This window comes from Oncorhynchus nerka, linkage group LG16, assembly GCF_034236695.1.
Source record: "Oncorhynchus nerka isolate Pitt River linkage group LG16, Oner_Uvic_2.0, whole genome shotgun sequence".
Taxonomy (NCBI): Eukaryota; Metazoa; Chordata; class Actinopteri; order Salmoniformes; family Salmonidae; genus Oncorhynchus; species Oncorhynchus nerka.
In genome coordinates, this window is record NC_088411.1 from 33,429,129 (window position 1) to 33,455,053 (window position 25,925).

Here is a 25,925-nt window from a genome sequence, read left to right on the forward strand (position 1 = left end):
TTGTCAACCAACAAATAACCACAAAAGAGAAGATCTTCATATTATCAAATGTTATGACTACAGTGGGCTCCAAAATTACTGGCACCCCTGACTGGCAATGCACAAACAATACTTAAAATATAAACATTATAATTATAGAGACAAACTCAAAATACCAACATGTGAAAAATACTGTACTTTATTAATGTTTCAATGGAACCCACCAATTTATTGATTTAATTAAAAATCAATGTCCTCCAAATCAAGGTTTCACAATTAATGGCACCCTTAAATATTATTGTAAATTACATCTACCAAAATTAAACCATGAATTATATTCCACTTATTTAAGTTTATCTAAGTGTAAAGGAACTATATTGAGCCATGACATCACTTCCTTTTTCACTAGAGTATAAAAATTAGGTAACACACATGCAATATACCTTTGTCATCCAACACCATGAAGAAAAGAAAAGACCTGGCAGTTCAAAGAGACAGATGGTCTTAGACCTTCATAAATCTGGTAATGGCTACAAGAAGATCCACAAACGATTGAATATATGCCTGAGCACTGTCAGGGCAATTATTTAAAAATTCAAAAGATATGGAACAGTTGAAAACCTCACAGGTATAGGACGCAAATGCATTTTGCCCCCCTGGGATAGGGAAGAGGATTGTGAGAGAAGCAACAAAATCTCCAAGAATCACTGTGAAAGAATTGCAGGCCTTGGTTTCGTCTTGGGGTCACCAGGTTTAAAAAAGCACCATCAGACGCCACCTCCACAACCAGTCTCTTTGGAAGGGTTGCCAGAAAAAAGCCCTTAATGACCCCAAGACACAGACGCAAGCGCTTGGAGTTTGCCAAACATAATTGAAATTATGACTGGAAGAAGGTGCTGTCAGATGAGACCAAAATTGAACATTTTGGTCGGATACGTCATTGGCATGTTTGGCATCGAAACAGAGATGCATACAAGGAGAGGCACCTCATACCCACGGTGAAATATGGTGGTGGGTCAGTGATGTTTTAATTCCAGAGGTCCAGGGGCACTGGTTAAGAATGATGGTATAATGAATTCCACCAAGTATCAGGCAATTTTAGCTGACAATTTGGTTGCCTCTGCCAGAAGGCTGGGACTTGGCTGTATGTGGACTTTCCAGAAATGGTTCTGTGGGAGCCTCCCGGGTGGCGCAGTGGTCTAATGCACTGCATCACAGTGCTAGCTGTGCCTCCAGAGATTCTGTGTTCGAGTCCAGGCTCTGTCGCAGCCGGCCACGAACGGGAGGCCCATGGGGCGACGCACAACTGGCCCAGCGTCATCCAGGTTTGGGAGGGTTTGACCGGCAGGGATATCCTTGTTTCATTGCGCACTAGCGACTCCTGTGGTGGGCCAGGCACAGTGCACACTGACCAGATTGGTGACTTCTGGGTTGGATGTGCATTGTGTCAAGAAGCAGTCACCACAGTGTACGGTGTTTCTTCCAACACATTGGTGTTTTCAAATATTATAGGAAAAGACCATGCTGTTATCCTTGCCAGAGGATAAATGAGGAGTGCCAATAATTATGAATTGATTTTGTATTAAATAATTGTATGTTGTCGTCGGTTCCATTGAAAAAATTCAAAAGTACAGTATTTCTCACATGTTGATATTTTGAGTATATCTCTATAATTATATTGTTTATATATTTTTTTAAGTATTGTTTGTTCATTGCCAGTCAGGGTGCCAGTAATTTTGGAGCCCACTGTACGTACATGTGGAGGTAAAACAGAAGCTAAACAAAACGTTTTAGAGAAGTATAGAAAAGTATTACTCTTTGTAAAAAAAAGTTCTATTGGATGGGAGCTTTATTTAAAATGACAGTGGGGAAATGTGATCAGGGATAAGTGAGACAATATCAGGCATCTTGGAAGAAAGAAAGAATCCAGGTCCTTTGTCATTTCTGCTGCCACCTCCTGAGACAGGTTCCCTGGTCCTGGTGTCTGGCGAGGGGGCGTGTTGTCCTGCAGCTTCACCTCCACCTTCACCCCAGCCACAGGACCACCTAACAGCTTCTGGCTCTCCATGCAGTACTGGTTGGGGTGATTGAGCGAAAGCCCAGAGTCCTCAATCTGACAACACAAAACAGAAAAAAGTTGTGTAAGGTGTCAGACAGTAAAAAGAATACCGGTTCAAATGTTAATGAGCTAGAAAGAGTAGTGATGGTCAGCTTTGACAGACATGTTAGAAAGAAAAAAACTCTGCTTCAGTTATTTGACCATTTTCATTGTACTAGTGTAATGAACTGCTGCAATTCCTCCCTCATCTTCAAGCCTGGCTGTGTGATTGGGATAGAACAAACCAGCTTTGAAGTCTACCTGATTAGTCTCTCTCCTGCCATCATCTTGATCATTGTCCAATTCCTTTGTCTAGCTAGGAAAATGCTAGCTAACTACTAGACTGTATTGGAACATGCATGGGGGGTAGGTACGCCTACATATCTCAGCAGCACTTCGATAGAAATAGACTTCTTACAAAAACAAGAATCAAAGAAAGAAGTTCAGTACTGATCTAAGAAAAAAACATTATCTCTCCTGCTTACTATCCTGTCTCTGTTCACGGTCTGTCCAGCAAACTTTTTTAACGTTTTTTTTTTTAGGAATGGGGGAAAAATCTCAGAGCCACATGTTGCTGAGTAGAGAGCTTTCCATTACACCCTGATCGGTCTCAGTTTCACCACATTACAGCAAATGGCACTTGGCCTTCTGGCTGTGAAAAATGACAAAATGCATAAACATGAAACAATCTGAAACAGAGATCAGAAACAAATCAATCTTTGAATGATTTTGCTGCAGCCCCCGCCCCTTCTGCCCCCTCCCCTAATCCGAGGTGAAGCATATCACAGCGCTCCACTGGACACTATTTCATTACTCTTTCTATTGTTTGATTTATCATCAGTGTAAATATTTAATCATTTAGGTATTGTATTTTGACCTTTAATAAACACTGCCAAGGACGGAGAAACGACTGCAATCTAGCTGTACAAACCCACAGATCTGGAACCAGGTAGGACATGTGGCAGAGTTTGAATTCTCCCAGTCGCAGGTAAGGGATAAATTAGTTGGTCGTCTTTGTGTCCCATGATGACTTAGAGATGAGTGGCTGTAGATTTGGGGGATGGCCCAGACCCACCTCACAAAACAGCTATGCTTTGCGCATTAATGTCACAAACGTGCAGTTCGGACGACAGCACCCAAAAATGAGTCATAAATTTCATAAATTCACGAGTCAGTCAGAATTCACTGAAAAACACTTTAGAGGCATTGAAATCATTCTCCGTGACAATGTGAGTAAATTAGAACACTAAATGAGAGGAGAAACAATCACCACAAATATGAATCATAACCCTTAAGCTTAGTAGCAAAGCGATGAATTGCAATGGTGGACTAGTTTAGAGACATTTATGATACTATCTAGTCTAGATGTATTGGTAATGTAAGTAAGGAAACTTTTGTTGTAAAGAAGTTACATATAGCTGAAGCCAGTAGGAGGCCAATAACAATAATTTAGGCTGGTAACCAGGAACAATGTGACCCCCCCCCCCCCAAGGGTGTCGCTAGGTCACAACAGACAGTGTCCTTTGCCTGACCTCTCTTCAAGGAGCAAAGTGGCTTTCATCGGGACCGACTTTCATCGTGACTTACTCTCAAGTAACCAAAAAAGGCTAGGTAGTCTAAAACCTTATTGAATAAGATTGATCAGAAATCTGTCCCATTAAAACATATTGGGGATTAAGGTATACAGTCTTAAACATGTACTCTCACTGGGTTATCAGATTGAAATGTGATTGAGGATATTAGCAGCATCTGAATAAACTTTGCACCGGAGCGATGGCAAATAGATCACATCAAACACCGCTCCCTTCTCTCCTTCTCAGACTCAAATGAACCTGTCACATAGCAGATAGTCAACATTTATATATTGGTGCTACATTTCCACATTCTCACCGGGATTCTGGCACTTCAACTGCGTTGAATGCTGAGGGACAGGGGCACGTGATAAAGAAATAATCCTGACTGACATCTCTAGATTATTGCCTTCTCACCGAAACGTTTAAAACACCACCTGTCAGTTTGCAGAGCGTCCAATTTGAATAGAATTAACAGTGCAGTACGGAAAATCTGACGGATATTGTCAACATGCATTGGAGAGACCAACTTCCCAAACTGCCGCTTTAATGGCTTCCCGAAAATAACACATTACCAAACCCCGCGGTATGTCAGAGAAATCGCTATGATCAACGTACATAACAGCACAGACATAAAGAACAATGAAAACAAGTTGCCCCACATTTTTTTTACATTCTCCGTCTTAAATAGGGATATTAATAACCTTGAACGTGACTGAAACTGCTTATCCAAAGGTCCACCACTAAAATACATTAGATCAAATAAAATCTCATTAAGGGCTAAATTAATCTAAAAATCTATTAATAAACCCATACAATTTAAACGGCTATGACGACTAATGATGGATGTGAGTTTGGTGCTCCTCCAGAGACTTCATGCATGAGCTGCAGGGTACTCCCCAAGGCCCTCACAAAGGCGGGCAGGCCGCCCCAATTACATCCGGCCCCGAATGAAAGGCGTCCTTACACTGTGTGACAGCTCAGAGTACTTCTGGCAGGTCAGTAAATTCCCTCGAAACTCCAGGATCTGAAAACAAGAAAGGAAAGTAGAGTGAAAACAGAGATGAGAGGTGTTGAGAGTCATATAGAGATCTTCAATTATTATTTGTATAGAACAGGAATGTTGCATAAGAGACGATTTGACGTTAACCAATAGCATTGGCTAGACGCTATAAGCAGTTGCAGGAATAATTCTAATCAAAATCAAATCAAATGTTATTTGTCACATGCGCCAAATACAACAGGTGTAGACCTTGCTGTGAAATGCTTACTTACTACAAGCCCTTTTAACCAACACTTGTAGAGTTAAGAAAATATTTACCAAATAAACTAAAGTAAATAATAATAAAAATAATAAAAATTGCTTTTATAGATGGAGCGTTTGTGTTAAGGCCCTTGTTTTTTTGCAGTTGCTAATTATGGAGAAATGTCACAGCATGGCATTAACGTGAGGCTCAAAGTATTACTGTAAATAATACTTTCCATGACACTTAAATACAGCACAGATAAAAAGAGGGCGATAACTTGAAGTTATCAAACAAAAATAAGTGATTTACAGGGTTTGTGTTGCAATAATGTGAAGCACAAAATCCCAACTAACTTTTTTTATTTTCTTCCTTAAGCTATCGACCAGGGCCTGGTTTCTCAAAAGCATCTTAAAATCCCCTAGTCTATGGACGCACCGGCGCATCAATCTAAGTAACATAAAACAAATTGCCATCAAAATCCATCAGGTTAGCTAGAGAGATATTTTTGTTGTTGTCTTAATGAATGGAATTATGGAGGTAGTTTTGTGCCTATCTAAACAAAGGAGTTAAATATATGTAAAAAATAATAATATATACACACATACAGTACCAGTCAAAAGTCTGGACACACCTGCTCATAACCAGGGTTTTTCTTTATTTCTACTATTTTCTACATTGTAGAATAACAGTGAAGACATCAAAACTATGAAGTAACACATATGGAATCAAGTAGTAACCAAAAAAGTGTTCAACAGACTCTTCAAATAGCCACCCTTTGCCTTGATGACAGCTTTGCACACACTTGGCATTCTCTCAACCAGCTTCATGAGGTAGTCACCTGGAATGCATTTCGATTAACAGGTGTACCTTGTTAAAAGTTAATTTGTAGAATTTCTTTCCTTAATGCATTTGAGCCAATGACCAAGTCCATAATATGGCAAGAACAGCTCAAATAAGCAAAGAGAAACAACCGTCCATCATTACTTGAAGACATGAAGGTCAGTCAATGCGAAACATTTCAAGAACCTTTGAAAGTTTCTTCAATTGCAGTTGCAAAAACCATCAAGCCCTGTGATGAAACTGGCTCTCATGAGGTCCACCACAGGAAAGGAAAACCCAGAGTTACCTCTGCTGCAGAGGATAAGTTCATTAGAGTTAACTGCACCTCAGACTGCAGCCCAAATAAATGCTTCACAGAGTTTAAGTAACAGGCACTTCTCAACATCAAGTGTTCAGAGGAGACTGCGTGAATCAGGTGAATCATGGTTGAATTGCTGCAAAGAAACCACTAATAAAGGACAGCAATAAGAAGAAGATACTTGCTTGGGCCAAGAAACATGAGCAATGACCAGTGAAAATCTGTCCTTTGGTCTGATGAGTCCAAATGAGAGATTTTAGGTTCAAACCGCCATGTCTTTGTGTGAAAGGTGAACGGATGATCTTGGCATGTGTTTCCCACCATGAAGAATGGAGGAAGACATGTGATGGTGCTCTGCTGGTGACACTGTCAGTGATTTATTTAGAATTCAAGGCACAGTTAACCAGCATGGCTACCACAGCATTTCTGCAGAGATACACCATCACATCTGGTTTGCACTTAGTGGGACTATAATTTGTTTTCAACAGGACACACCTCCAGGCTGTGTAAGGGCTATTTGTCCAAGAAGGAGAGTGATGGAGTAATGCATCAGATGACCTGGCCTCCACAATCACCCAACCTCAACACAATTGAGATGGTTTGGGATGAGTTGGACCGCAGAGTGAAGGAAAAGCAGTCAACAAGTGCTCAGTATATGTGGAAACTCCTTCAAGACTGTTGGAAAAGCATTCCAGGTGAAGCTGGTTGAGAGAATGCCAAGAGTTTGCAAAGCAGTCATCAAAGCAAAGGGTGGCTTCTTTGAAGAATCTAAAATATATTTGGATTTGTTTCACACTTTTTTTGGTCACTACATGATTCTGTATGTGTTATTTCATAGTTGTAGAAAATAGTAAAAATAAAGAAAAACCCTTGAATGAGTAGGTGTGTCCAAACTTTTGACTGGTACTGTATATACCGTGCCTTCAGACATCATTCAGAAACCCTTGACTTATTACACATTTTGTTACATTACAGCCTTGTTCTAAAAATGATTAAATAAAAATTATTCCTCAGCAATCTACACAAAATACCCCATAATGAGAAAGCAAAAACACGTTGTTTTGCAAATTTATAACAAATAAAAAACAGAAATACCTTATTGACATAAGTATCCAGACCCTTTGCTATGAGTCTCAAAATTGAGCTCAGGTGCATCCTGTTTCCATTGAACATTGTTGAGATGTTTCTGCAACTTAAATGGAGTCTACCTGTGGTACATAATTTGGAAAGGCACACACTTGTCTATATAAGGTCCCACAGTTGACAATGCATGTCAAAGGAAAAACTAAGCCATGAGGTTGAAGGACTTGTCCGTAGAGCTCTGAGACAGGATTGTGTTGAGGAACAGATCTGGGGAAGGATAACAAAAAAAGTTGTTCTCAGTCAACTTACACGGTAAAAGGTTAAATCACATTGAAGGTCCCCAAGAACACAGAGGCCTCCATCATTCTTAAATGGAAGAAGTTTGGAACCACCAAGACTCTTCCTAAAGCTGGCAGCCCGGCCAAACTGAGCAATCAGGGGAGAAGGGTCTTGGTCAGGGAGGTGACCAAGAACCCTATGGTCACTGACAGAGCTCTAGAGTTCCTTTGTGAAGATGGAAGAACCTTCCAGAAGGACAAGCATCTCTGCAGTACTCCACCAATCAGGCCTTTATGACAGAGTGACCAGACGGAAGCCACTCCTCAGTAAAAAGTGCATGACAGTCCGCTTGGAGTTTGCCAAAAGGCACCTAAAGATTCTCAGACCATGAGAAACCAGATTCTCTAGTCTGATGAAACCAAGATTGAACTCTTGGGCCTGAACGCCAAGCGTCACGTCTGGAGGAAACCTGGCACCATCCCTATGGTGAAGCATGGTGGTGGCACCATCCCTATGGTGAAGCATGGTGGTGGCAGCATCATGATGTGGGGATGTTTTTCAGCAGCAGGGACTGGGAGACTAGTCGGGATCGAGTCAAAGATGAACGGAGCAAAGTACAGAGAGATCATTGATGAAAACTTGCTCCAGACCTCAGACTCAAGCGAATGTTCACCTTCCAACAGGACAATGGGCCTAAGCATACAGCAAAGACAACACAGGAGTCAAGGACAGTCTCGAATGTCCTTGAGTGGCCCAGCAAGAGCCCGGACTTGAACCCGATCGAACATCTCTGGAGAGACCTGAAAATAGCCGTGCAGCATCGATACCCATCCAACTTGACAGAGCTTGAGAGGTTCTGCAGAGAAGAATGGGGGAAACTCCCCAAATACAGGTGTGCCAAGCTTGTAGCATCATTCCCAAGAAGACTTTGTCATTATGGGGTATTGTGTGTAGATTGATGAGGGAAAAAAACTATTTAATACATTTTAGAATAAGGCTGTAACCTAAATAAAATTGGAAAAAGTGAAGGGGTCTGAATGTTTTTGCTTTGTCATTTTGCTTTGTCATCTATATATACAGGACAGACAGTTCACTTTATTTTTTGACCGTCTTTTTAGCCATTTCTGAATGTGTTATTCAATGCGTTTCCATGGGAATAAGTAGTAAAGGCCAAATTCAATATTTGATTGAATATTTGTTTTATAGTAAATTATCTATGGTATGAACATCTTAAAACAATACCATATGTCAGCTTAGAACCCCCCCACTCCTTAGACTTTAAGAGGTTAAGGAGAGATTAAAACGCCAATGTTCCACTTTACCAATGACTGCCATTCTGAAGGACAAACCGGTTAGCGTACCTTCTTATTGCGGGCAATGTCACGTCGGTGTCTGGCGAGTCTGGCCTCTGAGGTCTGTAGTGTCTGATTGGGCAGCGCCAGGAAGACCGGTTGACTGAGGGCCGATGTTATGCATATTAATCACTTCCCAATGATTTCTCTCACATTGGATTCAGTCACTCACATTTAATAATGCTGCCTATATAGCCTGTCTCTCTGCTCAGGGGCCTCTACGGTGCATGCATTGGCCTCCTGGGCCGAACCACAAACAGTGTCAGTGAGTCCTCTGCTCAACGTAGAGTACTTACTCGTACCAGGGAGGGAGATTCTATAGGGGGTTGCTGAGGGGGACATGGGAGAAATGATTCATTTCATTTGAAGAGAGATGAGCTCCCTTTGGGTTGGCTGTTCACCTAAACTAGCACGCTGTCCTCTAGTCCTTCCCTAGTCCTCAACAGATTGCTTGGTACGCAAATTATTATTTGTACATAGAAATATATATATTTTTCTATGGATTTGTAGACAGAAATATCTGGGTATGAAAAGGCTACTTTTACCAGTGCTAAGAATGGACTGTGTTGAATGCTTAAAAGTAGAGTACTCAAAACATGCAGAATTGACCTCCAACAGTCTAAAAAAGACATGCACTAAAGACATGTCTAAATCAAATCGAATGTTATTTGTCACATACACATGGTTAGTAGATGTTAATGCTAGTGTAGCGAAATGCTTGTGCTTCTAGTTCCGACAATGCAGTAATAACCAACGAGTAATCTATCCTAACAATTCCACAACAACTACCTTATACACACAAGTGTAAAGGGATAAAGAATATGTACATAAAGATATATGAATGAGTGATGGTACAGAACGGCATAGGCAAGATGCAGTAGATGGTATTGAGTACAGTATATACATATGAGATGAGTAATGTAGGGTATGTAAACATAAAAGTGGCATTGTTTAAAGTGGCTAGTGATACATGTATTACATAAAGATGGCAAGATGCAGTAGATGGTATAGAGTACAGTATATACTGTTGTGTCTTTGGCTATGCCGGATTAAGTGATATGACATGCTATTCTATACAATAATTTCTCCGTAATTAATATTACCTGATTGAGCTAATCATGTAAATGTGATTAACTAGAGAGTCGGGGCACCACAAAATAATATTTATAGAGCTGTTATCTTCCGAATAAACTCTTAAGGACCTAGAAATATTTTACATCGATAACAGTCAATATTAATCGTCACCTTAATTCAGTCTCATCTGAAAGTTGTAAATTCTTGGATATCTTCACGAACCCTGGCTAACAAGTTGAACCAGCAATACAAAATTGGGTTTAGTTATTAATTTACTAAATACCTAATTAATCACACAGAATTACACAAACACATAATTAATCATAACTTGATTACAAATTACAACTATTTTATCCTTTATTTTACTAGGCAAGTCAGCTAAGAACAAATTCTTATTTACAATGACAGCCTATTGTGCGCCGCCCTATGGGACTCCCAATCACGGCCAGATGTGATACAGCCTGGATTCAAACCAGAGACTTTAGTGACGCCTCTTGCACTGAGATGCAGTGCCTTAGACAGCTGCACCACTTGGGAGCCATATTAAAAGCACTATTAAAAGGAGCAATCTTGCACTTTTAATACATGAAGTAGCAGAGTTAGACTTAACATTACTGATCTTGTATTATACCATGCTATATTAGATCTCCACAGAGAATACACAATAACATGATTACTAGACTGTAATTAAAATATATTGCCAATTCAGGTTGCTCTCCCATACTGCATTGTGTTAGTCAAGGTAGAATAGGAAAACATTACCACAAAAAACACTTTCTTCTTTTTGAAACCTTTGCTAGATGTCATTGCCCATCAGAACACTTCAAAACGACTTTGAAACATTACATTTCTCGAGTATACTGTGGATGTTAGGCTGCGTGTATATGTTCTTCATACCAGACTTTAAACAGTGAACTTTATGGCCCAATTAAAAAGGGGACCATGAATTAAATTAACATCCTAAAGGTCCATAACTCCATGAGAACGTAACAGCAAGGCCTTAGAACTTTATTTCATTACATGCATCATTGAACCCAGTTTAATGTGTTGAGAGAACACATCGAAAGTGCTTAAAAAGTGCAGTTGAAAATATGCCTCGATTCATTTTAAAAGACACGAATGCTGAGACGGTCAAAGCTGTAATCTCACTAAGCTGAGCTGCTCATATATAAAAGCTGGGCTCTAAGCTGGAGCACTGTAGGTTTCAACTGCACACAGGATATCAATGCTAAAACTACCCAAACACAACTGACGAGGCTAACAATCCCTGAGGAAAATTGCATCTGAAGTCAACTGAAACTAATTTGATTTCAGAAAATTGGTTAAACCTGTATTAAATAAACACTTGATAAAAATATGGTTAACAGATAACAGCTTCTGGTGCATAAACATTAAAACTGTATTGTTTTACTAAGATCTGGGAAAAAGTCATTAATTCCTCACTTTCCCTAGTGTAATACAAATCAGTCAACCTTGTAGAAAGTGTGATGACAATCTACATTTTGTGCTGTACAGAATACATATTCTAATCTATAGTACACCTAACTTCTAGAGAACGAAACTTTCTTCCTTTCCACTTTTTCTGGTATTGTCATGGGGAGCAACTTGAGTCAGACTTATGTAAGCCTGAATTTTGGTGAGTTTATAGTTTTCACGTTATGTCCGTAATGTGTGTTTGTTTTTTGCCATCTAGGACTGGTCTATACAGTTGAAGTCGGAAGTTTACATACTCTTAGGTTGGAGTCATTAAAACTCGTTTTACAACCACAATACAAATTTCTTGTTAACAAACTCTAGTTTTGGCAAGTCGGTTAGGACATCTACTTTGTGCATGACAAGTCATTTTTCCAACAATTGTTTACAGTCAGATTATTTCACCGTATCACAATTCCAGTGGGTCAGAAGTTTACATACACTAAGTTGACTGTGCCTATAAACAGCTTGGAAAATTCCAGAAAATGATGTCATGGCTATAGAAGCCTCTGATAAATGATGTTAATTAGCCTGAGTCAATTGGAGGTATACCTGTGGATGTATTTCAAGGCCTACCTTCAAACTCAGTGCCTCTTTGCTTGACATCATGGGAAAATCAAAAGAAATCAGCCAAGACCTAAGAAAAAGACATCACCGGCAACAACGTCGCCTATGGGCACAAACTCACCATTGCTGGACCAGATAGGACTGGCAAAAAGTGCTCTTCGCTAACGAGTTGTGGTTTTGTCTCACCAGGGTTGATGGTCGGATTCGCGTTTATCATCGAAGGAATGAGCGTAACACCAAGGCCTGTACTCTGGAACCGGATCGATTTGGAGGTGGAGGGTCCGTCATGATCTGGGGCAGTGTGTCACAGCATCATCGGACTGACCTTGTTGTCATTGCAGGCAATCTCAACGCTGTGCGTTACAGGGAAGACATCCTCCTCCCTCATGTGGTACCCTTCCTGCAGGCTCATCCTGACATGACCCTCCAGCATGACAATGCCACCAGCTATAGTGCTCGTTCTGTGCTTGATTTCCTGCAAGACAGGAATTTCGGTGTTCTGTCACGGCCAGCGAAGAGCCCAGATGTCAATCCCATTGATCACGCCTGGGACCTGTTGGATCGGGGGGGGGGGGGGGGCTAGGGCCATTCCTCACAGAAATGTCCGGGAACTTGCAGGTGCCTTTATGGAAGAGTGGGGTAACATCTCACAGCAAGAACTGGCAAATCTGGTGCAGTCCATGAGGATGAGATACTGACTGTTACTTTTGATTTTGACCCCACCCCCTTTGTTCAGGGATACATTATTCAATTTCTATAAGTCACGTCATGTCTAAGTTGTTGAATCTTGTTATATTTACACATGTTACGTTTGCTGAGAATAAACACAGTTGACAGTGAGAGGTTTCTTTATTTGCAGAGTTTATATCTATATCTAAATGTCAATAAGACCACCAGGTTAAATTAGATTCATTAATACAAAGGAAATATGGTCGATGGGATTGTCTGAGCATATTAGTGACAACTGCAGTGAGCTGATGTTGCATTGTGTCATGGGTTAACAACAGAGGTTTTAGAGGGTGTTGTGTTCTGAGCCAAACCTACCTGACTGATGCCGCTGGGCGAGACCTTATAAGACCGCAGCTTCTGCTTTAGCAGCTCTGGGTCACTGTGTCAGAATGGACACCCTGCAACCACCATGTCATAGAGTGAGACGGGATAGGGAGAGAGAGGGGGTGGGGGTTAGACAGGGGGAGAGAGAGAGAAGTTACAACTGAGGGGATGGCAGATTCACAAGACCTGCTAAAATAATATTATCAATAACATGAACCACATTGGTTTGTCAGATGAACATCGTAACAGAGGGACCCGTTCCTATGCCAGGACAATAGAAGTTTTGCATGCATCAAATTATTAGACATTGAACTCAAAACACTGTCTTGCATTTGCTATGACTGGGTTCATAGGAAAACTGTATTGCATTCAAACATAAGCCTTTTCAAGCAGCACATCTCCAGGCCCATGCCTCACCGTGCTGGTCGCCTTGGCTGGGTGGGTTTGACAATATCACCTTCATGCAACTGTAGGGGGTGTAGTCTGTGCGCTTGCCTTCCTTCCCAAACATGTGGCAGATGCTGTAGGCATATGCTTTGTCAAACTAGAACGCAAAAGATTGAGAGAGAGAGAGAGAGAGAGAGAGAGAGGTGTGAGAAAAGTGTGTGAGAGAAAGGTGTGAGAAAAGTGTGAGAGAGAGAAAGAGAGATGTGAGAGAAAGAGAGAGGTGTGAGAAAGGTGTGAGAGATAGAGAGAGAGCGAGAAAGCGAGAGAGATGTGAGACATGGGGTTGTAGTGAAAAAAGGGATCAGGAACAGTGCAACTGGAGGTTGGGGGTGAAAACAGAGACGTTGTCGTACATCATGTCGGTGGTGGCAGGGTGTTTTCCGCCATGAAAAATCGAGCTATTAGAGGGAAACTGCGGTAGAGGTATCACCAAACTCAAGACAGCTGTGACTGGATTATGGATAATGTGGGCCGTTTCCTCCCTCCGTCTCTTTCCCCCCTCCATCGTCTCCCTGTTCTTGGCTGCACACCTCTTCACATACATGCTGTGATCTGTCACTCACCCCTAGGAATGAACGCGGACAAGTGTCGACATTTGTCAGATGCGTTAACATGAAGGAGACCGATTGGAATTAGTAAAAACGCCAATCACACAGCCACATTATAGGCACATACTGTACACTACAGACAAGCTATTGTTGGAAAGTCCCCACTGAATTGTGGACCCATTGTTGTGGCAGATTACACAATCAAAATAATCAACCCTTGTAGAAAAAAGGCACATAGACCTATATTGCCACTATGCGGCTAGCTCATGAAGTTCAGGGTTTCTATTGCAACTTCAATGGATTATGATGAGTATAATTAGAGAACCCTGAGAAGCACTTTCAACAGTGAAGGCAGAGCCTCTAAACCATCCGATTCTCATCTTTGCATTCCATATCCACAGCTCTTGTCTATGCAGACAGACCTACTGTCCATGCCGCCGCCTCCGCCTCAGGTCCTGCTCCAAAATATATGGCGTGTGATTAAGAAACCATTACACTGTTTGAGTTCGATGGGGGTCACTGCATTCAATCTCAGCGGTGAACTCAATTTACCAATCATATGTACTCCTGTAGCTGCTCAAAAGGGACATACAGCCTCCCCCTGATGGTAAAATCAACAGTGGGCTGTGGGAGAGCGAGAAAACATTAATCACAATTGTACTCATCATAATATATTAAAGTTGTAATAAAACCCCTGAACTTGACAAGGTGACTAGCTACATAGTGGCAATATAAGGAGTAATAAAACTACTCACCGATCATTTATGAATTATATGGTGCTTTTAAGGATTTCAGAAGCCATTTCCAGTTTAAAGATCACAGCCTACTGTATTAAAATTGTTCTAGGAGCTCTGTCAGTGCGTAGACATTTGTGTATAAGTTTCCTCCGTTACGACTTAACTGCAATTCATGCATATTCATGAGTGACAGTGCACAATGAAGAGTTTTACACTGATCTTTGAACATCGAGAACAGATAAAGGATCTTTGACAGGTACATACTGTATACGAAACCACACAAACACACTGAGACGTTGATAACTTTAATTGAAAGGTCACAATCCACATCTGTACTTTGTCAATCCCCATGGTGCCTTCCAGATATCTACAGGTAGGGCTGGGACTTGCCAGGGACCTCACGATATGATAACACCCCCACTTGTTTGACACAGAACAGCCTCATTTCGTTGGGGGCATGGACTCTACAACAAGTTCCAAAGTGTTCCACAGGGACACTGGCTGATGTTGGCTCCAGTGCTACCCACTGTTGTGTCACGTTAGCTCGATGTCCTTTGGGTGGTGGACCATTCTTGTGATGCACAAGGGAAATACATTGCATTCTCAGACCCCTTCCCCTTTTCTACATTTTGTTACGTTGCCACCTTATTCTAAAATGGATTAAATTAAATGTTTTCCCCTCAATCTACACGCAATACCCCATAATGACTTGGCAAAAAGTGGTATTTAGAAATGTTTGCAAATTTATTCAAAATAAAAAACAGAAATACCTTATTTACATAAGAATTCAGACCCTTTGCTATGAGACTCGAAATTGAGCTCAGGTGCATCTTGTTTCCAATGACCATCCTTGAGATGTTTCTACAACTTGATTGGAGTCCACCTGTGGTAAATTCGATTGATTGGTCATCATTTATAAGATGGCGCCGACAGAGATGGCGCCGACAGAGATGGCGCCGACAGAGATGGCGCCGACAGAGATGGCGCCGACAGAGATGGTCGCCTCGTCTTAGAAAACTATGCAGTATTTTTTTAAATGTATTATTACTTACATTACATACATTATTACAGCCGGGAAAGACAATTGCATATAAGAGCGAAATCAACTTACCAACACTACGACCAGGAATACGACTTTCCTGAAGCGGATCCTCTGTTTGGACCACCACCCAGGACAATGGATCTAATCCCAGAAGCCGACCCAAAACAAAGGCGCCGCAGAAGGGGCCGACGGAGCGGCCTCCTGGTCAGCCTCCGTAGACGTGCACATCGCACACGCTCCCGTTGTTGTATTTTTATTTTTAATACATCTGAAAAAATGTCTAAAAATCTGTTTTTGTTTTGTCATTATAGAGTATTGTGTGAAGATTGATCAGGAAAAACATGAATTTAATAAATTTTAGACTAAAGCTGTAACGTAACAAAATGTGGAGAAAGGGAAGGGGTCTGAATACTTTTCGAATGCACTGTAGATGTCTTTTTTCCCTCATCAACTAAATCCATTTTAGAATAAGACTGTAACATAACATCACAATCCATGTTTCAATTGTCTCAAGGCTTAAAAACACTTCTTTAACCTGTCTCCTCCCCTTCATCTACACTGATTGAAGTGGATTTAACAGGTGACATCAAGAAGGGACATCAGCTTTTACCTGGATTCACTTGTTCAGTCTCATGGATAGAGCAGGTGTTCTTAATGTTTTGTTCACTCAGTGTATGTCTGCCGCAGAGACACAAAAGAGAGCAGGAGCAAATATATGTGGATAATTCATGGAAATAAGTGCTGATAACATGTTGGCTCTATAAAAAGAAGATGGAGAACCAGCTATAGGATGAAAATATTGTCCAAAATAATAATTGCGATATGTAACTATCAACCCCCCCCAACCTACTGGTCCATTCAGTCATAAGAGCTTCTCACAAGGAGCTTAGCTCCAAGGACAACAATGGCATTAGCTAAATGAAGCCAGTCTAATTATACAGAGGCGTAGCTATTGAGTGTCACAAATGCCAGCCATTCATGCATTCAGTGCTCCACTGAAAGCCTGCCACACACAAAGCCTGTCATTCTTCCACTGCATACCCCACTTACTTTTATAACACTAACTAATTACTGTAATAATGTCAACTAGTTCCAATGTAATGTATGCAAGTGCTCATTGGAGGAAGTGCATTGCTATTTCATGACCGAGCCTGAAAGATACCAGCTGAAATAAATAGGCAGCAAGCTCTTATTTGTAAGTTCAAGCTTTTCTTTTGGAAAGGTTATTTCAAGACATCAAATCCTGAGACCTGCTCTTCTTTCCCGTGTCTGAATGCAACATGTAGGTTTAGTTGTAGTGAGACTGATCGAAAGACACGCCTTGACTCTAAACTGTAATCATAACTGAAAAGCTAGCTAATCCAATGATGAATCACAATGTGAACATTTATCCATTTCAAAATCATTCATCTACAAAACTAATTCATTCAATACCAAAAAATGCCTCATAAGCATACCACCAAAAACAACAAAAAAACAAATGCAGTCGAACAATGAGGCTCTCATTTCAAAGCTTTATCAAACATCCCCAGGGGAAACTGTTCCTAAGAAGTTGGCTTCAATATGACAAAAGGAGAAAAACCATGCAAGTCATATTAGCGTGAATCTGGTTTAACTTGATTTAAATTGAACCCAAACAGTCCTCTACCCATTTTACTGAGGAGATGTTGACATAGATGTTGGTAAATGCCGTGTCTGCCCTGGGGGCTTACTGTACAGCCTGTTAGTTAATGCAGTGTCTACCCTGGGGGCTTACTGTACAGCCTGTTAGTTAATGCAGTGTCTACCCTGGGGGCTTACTGTACAGCCTGTTAGTTAATGCAGTGTCTGCCCTGGGGGCTTACTGTACAGCCTGTTAGTTAATGCAGTGTCTGCCCTGGGGGCTTACTGTACAGCCTGTTAGTTAATGCCGTGTCTGCCCTGGGAGCTTACTGTACAGCCTGTTAGTTAATGCAGTGTCTGCCCTGGGGGCTTACTGTACAGGCTGGTAGTTAATGCAGTGTCTCCCCTGGGGGCTTACTGTATAGCCTGTTAGTTAATGCATTGTCTACCCTGGGGGCTTACTGTACAGCCTGTTAGTTAATGCCGTGTCTGCCCTGGGAGCTTACTGTACAGCCTGTTAGTTAATGCAGTGTCTGCCCTGGGGGCTTACTGTACAGCCTGTTAGTTAATGCAGTGTCTACCCTGGGGGCTTACTGTACAGCCTGTTAGTTAATGCAGTGTCTGCCCTGGGAGCTTACTGTACAGCCTGTTAGTTAATGCAGTGTCTGCCCTGTGAGCTTACTGTACAGCCTGTTAGTTAATGCAGTGTCTGCCCTGGGAGCTTACTGTACAGCCTGTTAGTTAATGCCGTGTCTGCCCTGGGAGCTTACTGTACAGCCTGTTAGTTAATGCAGTGTCTGCCCTGGGAGCTTACTGTACAGCCTGTTAGTTAATGCAGTGTCTGCCCTGGGAGCTTACTGTACAGCCTGTTAGTTAATGCCGTGTCTGCCCTGGGAGCTTACTGTACAGCCTGTTAGTTAATGCAGTGTCTACCCTGGGAGCTTACTGTACAGCCTGTTAGTTAATGCCGTGTCTGCCCTGGGAGCTTACTGTACAGCCTGTTAGTTAATGCCGTGTCTGCCCTGGGAGCTTACTGTACAGCCTGTTAGTTAATGCAGTGTCTGCCCTGGGAGCTTACTGTACAGCTTGTTAGTTAATGTCGTGTCTGCCCTGGGAGCTTACTGTACAGCCTGTTAGTTAATGCCGTGTCTGCCCTGGGAGCTTACTGTACAGCCTGTTAGTTAATGCAGTGTCTACCCGGAGGCTACACAGCCTGTTAGTTAATGTCGTGTCTGCCCTGGGAGCTTACTGTACAGCCTGTTAGTTAATGCAGTGTCTGCCCTGGGGGCTTACTGTACAGCCTGTTTGTTAATGCAGTGTCTACTCTGGGGGCTTACTGTACAGCCTGTTAGTTAATGCAGTGTCTGCCCTGGGAGCTTACTGTACAGCCTGTTAGTTACTGCAGTGTCTGCCCTGGGAGCTTACTGTACAGCCTGTTAGTTAATGCCGTGTCTGCCCTGGGAGCTACTGTACAGCCTGTTAGTTAATGCAGTGTCTGCCCTGGGAGCTTACTGTACAGCCTGTTAGTTAATGCCGTGTCTACCCGGAGGCTACACAGCCTGTTAGTTAATGCATTGTCTGCCCTGGGAGCTTACTGTACAGCCTGTTAGTTAATGCAGTGTCTGCCCTGGGAGCTTACTGTACAGCCTGTTAGTTAATGCCGTGTCTGCCCTGGGAGCTTACTGTACAGCCTGTTAGTTAATGCCGTGTCTGCCCTGGGAGCTTACTGTACAGCCTGTTAGTTAATGCCGTGTCTGCCCTGGGAGCTTACTGTACAGCCTGTTAGTTAATGCCGTGTCTGCCCTGGGGCTTACTGTACAGCCTGTTAGTTAATGCAGTGTCTGCCCTGGGGGCTTACTGTACAGCCTGTTAGTTAATGCAGTGTCCACCCTGGGGGCTTACTGTACAGCCTGTTAGTTAATGCAGTGTCTACCCTGGGGGCTTACTGTACAGCCTGTTAGTTAAGGCAGTGTCTGCCCTGGGGGCTTACTGTACAGCCTGTTAGTTAATGCAGTGTCTACCCTGGGGGCTTAGTGTACAGCCTGTTAGTTAATGCATTGTCTGCCCTGGGGGCTGTACAGCCTGTTAGTTAATGCATGTCTACCCTGGAGGCTGTACAGCCTGTTAGTTAATGCATTGTCTGCCCTGGGGCTGCAGCCTGTTGTTAATGCCCTACCCTGGGGCTTACTGTACAGCCTGTTAGTTAATGCATTGTCTACCCTGGGGGCTTACTGTACAGCCTGTTAGTTAATGCAGTGTCTACCCTGGGGCTTACTGTACAGCCTGTTAGTTAATGCAGTGTCTGCCCTGGGGCTTACTGTACAGCCTGTTAGTTAATGCAGTGTCTACCCTGGGGGCTTACTGTACAGCCTGTTAGTTAATGCAGTGTCTGCCCTGGGGGCTGTACAGCCTGTTAGTTAATGCAGCTTACTGTACTGCCTGTTAGTTAATGCATGTCTACCCTGGGGGCTTACTGTACAGCCTGTTAGTTAATGCATGTCTGCCCTGGGGGCTTACTGTACAGCCTGTTAGTTAATGCATCGTCTACCCTGGGGGCTTACTGTATAGCCTGTTAGTTAATGCAGTGTCTACCCTGGGGCTTACTGTACAGCCTGTTAGTTAATGCAGTGTCTGCCCTGGGGGCTTACTGTACAGCCTGTTAGTTAATGCATCGTCTACCCTGGGGCTTACTGTATAGCCTGTTAGTTAAGGCAGTGTCTGCCCTGGGGCTTACTGTACAGCCTGTTAGTTAATGCAGTGTCTACCCTGGGGCTTACTGTACAGCCTGTTAGTTAATGCAGTGTCTGCCCTGGGTATAGCCTGTTAGTTAATGCATTTTCTACCCTGGAGGCTGTACAGCCTGTTAGTTAATGCCGTGTCTGCCCTGGGGCTTACTGTACTGCCTGTTCGTTAATGCATGTCTACCCTGGGGGCTTACTGTACAGCCTGTTAGTTAAGGCAGCGTCTGCCCTGGGGCTTACTGTACAGCCTGTTAGTTAATGCATGTCTACCCTGGGGGCTTACTGTACAGCCTGTTAGTTAAGGCAGTGTCTGCCCTGGGGCTTACTGTACAGCCTGTTAGTTAATGCATCGTCTACCCTGGGGCTTACTGTACAGCCTGTTAGTTAATGCATTGTCTACCCTGGGGGCTTACTGTATAGCCTGTTAGTTAATGCATTTTCTACCCTGGAGGCTGTACAGCCTGTTAGTTAATGCCGTGTCTGCCCTGGGGGCTTACTGTACTGCCTGTTCGTTAATGCATCGTCTACCCTGGGGGCTTACTGTACAGCCTGTTAGTTAAGGCAGCGTCTGCCCTGGGGGCTTACTGTACAGCCTGTTAGTTAATGCATCGTCTACCCTGGGGGCTTACTGTATAGCCTGTTAGTTAATGCATCGTCTACCCTGGGGCTTACTGTACAGCCTGTTAGTTAATGCATCGTCTACCCTGGGGGCTTACTGTATAGCCTGTTAGTTAATGCATTGTCTGCCCTGGGGGCTTACTGTATAGCCTGTTAGTTAATGCAGTGTCTACCCTGGGGGCTTAATGTACAGCCTGTTAGTTAATGCAGTGTCTGCCCTGGGGGCTGTACAGCCTGTTAGTTAATGCATCGTCTACCCTGGAGGCTGTACAGCCTGTTAGTTAATGCATTGTCTGCCCTGGGGGCTTACTGTACTGCCTGTTCGTTAATGCATCGTCTACCCTGGGGGCTTACTGTACAGCCTGTTAGTTAAGGCAGTGTCTGCCCTGGGGGCTTACTGTACAGCCTGTTAGTTAATGCATCGTCTACCCTGGGGGCTTACTGTACAGCCTGTTAGTTAATGCATCGTCTACCCTGGGGGCTTACTGTACAGCCTGTTAGTTAATGCATTGTCTACCCTGGGGGCTTACTGTATAGCCTGTTAGTTAATGCATTGTCTGCCCTGGGAGCTTACTGTATAGCCTGTTAGTTAATGCAGTGTCTACACTGGGGGCTTAATGTACAGCCTGTTAGTTAATGCAGTGTCTGCCCTGGGGGCTTACTGTACAGCCTGTTAGTTAATGCATCGTCTACCCTGGGGGCTTACTGTATAGCCTGTTAGTTAAGGCAGTGTCTGCCCTGGGGGCTTACTGTACAGCCTGTTAGTTAATGCATCGTCTACCCTGGGGGCTTACTGTATAGCCTGTTAGTTAATGCATTGTCTGCCCTGGGGGCTTACTGTATAGCCTGTTAGTTCATGCATTTTCTACCCTGGAGGCTGTACAGCCTGTTAGTTTATGCATTGTCTGCCCTGGGGGCTTACTGTACTGCCTGTTCGTTAATGCATCGTCTACCCTGGGGGCTTACTGTACAGCCTGTTAGTTAATGCAGTGTCTGCCCTGGGGCTTACTGTACAGCCTGTTAGTTAATGCATCGTCTACCCTGGGGGCTTACTGTATAGCCTGTTAGTTAATGCATCGTACCCTGGGGGCTGTACAGCCTGTTAGTTAATGCATCGTCTACTGGGGCTTACTGTATAGCCTGTTAGTTAATGCATTGTCTGCCCTGGGGGCTTACTGTATAGCCTGTTAGTTAATGCAGTGTCTACCCTGGGGGCTTAATGTACAGCCTGTTAGTTAATGCAGTGTCTGCCCTGGGGGCTGTACAGCCTGTTAGTTAATGCATCGTCTACCCTGGAGGCTGTACAGCCTGTTAGTTAATGCATTGTCTGCCCTGGGGGCTTACTGTACAGCCTGTTAGTTAATGCATTGTCTGCCCTGGGGGCTTACTGTACAGCCTGTTAGTTAATGCAGTGTCTGCCCTGGGGCTTACTGTACAGCCTGTTAGTTAATGCAGTGTCTACCCTGGGGGCTTACTGTACAGCCTGTTAGTTAATGGTCTACCCTGGGGGCTTACTGTATAGCCTGTTAGTTAATGCAGCCTGGGGGCTTTAGCCTGTTAGTTAATGCAGTGTCTACCCTGGGGCTTACTGTACAGCCTGTTAGTTAATGCAGTGTCTGCCCTGGGGGGTACAGCCTGTTACAGCCTGTTAGTTAATGCATTGTCTACCCTGGGGGCTTAATGCCTGTTAGTTAATGCATCGTCTACCCTGGGGGGAGGCTGTACAGCCTGTTAGTTAATGCATTGTCTGCCCTGGGGCTTACTGTACAGCCTGTTAGTTAATGCATGTCTACCCTGGGGGCTTACTGTACAGCCTGTTAGTTAATGCAGTGTCTGCCCTGGGGGCTTACTGTACAGCCTGTTAGTTAATGCATCGTCTACCCTGGGGGCTTACTGTACAGCCTGTTAGTTAATGCAGTGTCTACCCTGGGGGCTTACTGTACAGCCTGTTAGTTAATGCATCGTCTACCCTGGGGGCTTACTGTATAGCCTGTTAGTTAATGCATTGTCTGCCCTGGGGGCTTACTGTATAGCCTGTTAGTTAATGCAGTGTCTACCCTGGGGGCTTAATGTACAGCCTGTTAGTTAATGCAGTGTCTGCCCTGGGGGCTTACTGTACAGCCTGTTAGTTAATGCATCGTCTACCCTGGGGGCTTACTGTACAGCCTGTTAGTTAATGCAGTGTCTGCCCTGGGGGCTTACTGTACAGCCTGTTAGTTAATGCATGTCTACCCTGGGGGCTTACTGTACAGCCTGTTAGTTAATGCATGTCTACCCTGGGAGCTTACTGTACAGCCTGTTAGTTAATGCATTGTCTGCCCTGGGGCTTACTGTACAGCCTGTTAGTTAATGCAGTGTCTACCCTGGGAGCTTACTGTACAGCCTGTTAGTTAATGCAGTGTCTGCCCTGGGGCTGTACAGCCTGTTAGTTAATGCATGTCTACCCTGGAGGCTGTACAGCCTGTTAGTTAATGCATTGTCTACCCTGGGAGCTTACTGTACAGCCTGTTAGTTAATGCATTGTCTACCCTGGGGCTTACTGTACAGCCTGTTAGTTAATGCGTGTCTGCCCTGGGGCTTACTGTACAGCCTGTTAGTTAATGCAGTGTCTACCCTGGGGGCTTACTGTACAGCCTGTTAGTTAATGCATTTTCTACCCTGGAGGCTGTACAGCCTGTTAGTTAATGCATTGTGCCCTGGGGCTTACTGTACAGCCTGTTAGTTAATGCATCGTCTACCCTGGGGGCTTACTGTACAGCCTGTTAGTTAATGCAGTGTCTGCCCTGGGGGCTTACTGTACAGCCTGTTAGTTAATGCAGTGTCTACCCTGGGGGCTTACTGTACAGCCTGTTAGTTAATGCATTGTCTGCCCTGGGGGCTGTACAGCCTGTTAGTTAATGCATCGTCTACCCTGGAGGCTGTACAGCCTGTTAGTTAATGCATTGTCTGCCCTGGGGGCTTACTGTACAGCCTGTTAGTTAATGCATCGTCTACCCTGGGGGCTTACTGTATAGCCTGTTAGTTAATGCAGTGTCTACCCTGGGGGCTTACTGTACAGCCTGTTAGTTAATGCATCGTCTACCCTGGGGGCTTACTGTATAGCCTGTTAGTTAATGCATCATCTACCCTGGGGGCTTACTGTATAGCCTGTTAGTTAATGCATTGTCTGCCCTGGGGGCTTACTGTACTGTTAGTTAAGCCTGTTACCCTGGGGGTTAATACAGCCTGTTAGTTAATGCAGTGTCTGCCCTGGGGGCTTACTGTACAGCCTGTTAGTTAATGCATTGTCTACCCTGGGTGCTTACCTGGGGGCTTACTGTATAGCCTGTTAGTTAAGGCAGTGTCTGCCCTGGGGGCTTACTGTACAGCCTGTTAGTTAATGCATCGTCTACCCTGGGGCTTACTGTACAGCCTGTTAGTTAATGCATTGTCTACCCTGGGGGCTTACTGTATAGCCTGTTAGTTAATGCATTGTCTGCCCTGGGGCTTACTGTTAGTTAAGCCTGTTAGTTAATGCAGTGTCTACCCTGGGGGCTTCTGTACAGCCTGTTAGTTAATGCAGTGTCTGCCCTGGGGCTGTACAGCCTGTTAGTTAATGCATCGTCTACCCTGGGGGCTTACTGTATAGCCTGTTAGTTAATGCATTGTCTGCCCTGGGGGCTTACTGTACTGCCTGTTAGTTAATGCATTGTCTGCCCTGGGGGCTTACTGTCTGTTAGTTAAGCCTGTTAGTTAATGCAGTGTCTGCCCTGGGGCTTACTGTACAGCCTGTTAGTTAATGCATGTCTACCCTGGGGGCTTACTGTATAGCCTGTTAGTTAATGCAGTGTCTGCCCTGGGGGCTTACTGTACAGCCTGTTAGTTAATGCATCGTCTACCCTGGGGGCTTACTGTACAGCCTGTTAGTTAATGCATTGTCTACCCTGGGGGCTTACTGTATAGCCTGTTAGTTAATGCATTTTCTACCCTGGAGGCTGTACAGCCTGTTAGTTAATGCATTGTCTGCCCTGGGGGCTTACTGTACTGCCTGTTAGTTAATGCATCGTCTACCCTGGGGCTTACTGTACAGCCTGTTAGTTAAGGCAGTGTCTGCCCTGGGGCTTACTGTACAGCCTGTTAGTTAATGCATAGTCTACCCTGGGGGCTTACTGTATAGCCTGTTAGTTAATGCATGTCTACCCTGGGGCTTACTGTACAGCCTGTTAGTTAATGCATCGTCTACCCTGTGGGCTTACTGTATAGCCTGTTAGTTAATGCATTGTCTGCCCTGGGGCTTACTGTACAGCCTGTTAGTTAATGCAGTGTCTGCCCTGGGGGCTTACTGTACAGCCTGTTAGTTAATGCATGTCTACCCTGGGGGCTTACTGTACAGCCTGTTAGTTAATGCATTGTCTACCCTGGGCTTACTGTATAGCCTGTTAGTTAATGCATTTTCTACCCTGGAGGCTGTACAGCCTGTTAGTTAATGCATTGTCTGCCCTGGGGGCTTACTGTACTGCCTGTTAGTTAATGCATCGTCTACCCTGGGGGCTTACTGTACAGCCTGTTAGTTAAGGCAGTGTCTGCCCTGGGGGCTTACTGTACAGCCTGTTAGTTAATGCATAGTCTACCCTGGGGGCTTACTGTATAGCCTGTTAGTTAATGCATCGTCTACCCTGGGGGCTTACTGTACAGCCTGTTAGTTAATGCATCGTCTACCCTGTGGGCTTACTGTATAGCCTGTTAGTTAATGCATTGTCTGCCCTGGGGGCTTACTGTATAGCCTGTTAGTTAATGCAGTGTCTACCCTGGGGGCTTAAAGTACAGCCTGTTAGTTAATGCAGTGTCTGCCCTGGGGGCTTACTGTACAGCCTGTTAGTTAATGCATCGTCTACCCTGGGGGCTTACTGTATAGCCTGTTAGTTAAGGCAGTGTCTGCCCTGGGGGCTTACTGTACAGCCTGTTAGTTAATGCATCGTCTACCCTGGGGGCTTACTGTACAGCCTGTTAGTTAAGGCAGTGTCTGCCCTGGGGGCTTACTGTACAGCCTGTTAGTTAATGCATCGTCTACCCTGGGGGCTTACTGTACAGCCTGTTAGTTAATGCATTGTCTACCCTGGGGGCTTACTGTATAGCCTGTTAGTTAATGCATTTTCTACCCTGGAGGCTGTACAGCCTGTTAGTTAATGCATTGTCTGCCCTGGGGGCTTACTGTACTGCCTGTTCGTTAATGCATCGTCTACCCTGGGGGCTTACTGTACAGCCTGTTAGTTAAGGCAGTGTCTGCCCTGGGGGCT

The 25,925-nt window shown here is 43.9% G+C and overlaps 1 pseudogene; it reads right to left on the reverse strand.

The window, feature by feature from the left end:
- Positions 1-1,828: 1,828 nt before the first annotated feature.
- LOC115119469 (DNA primase large subunit-like) overlaps positions 1,829-25,925 on the reverse strand; it is a 206,303-nt pseudogene continuing 182,206 nt past the window's right edge.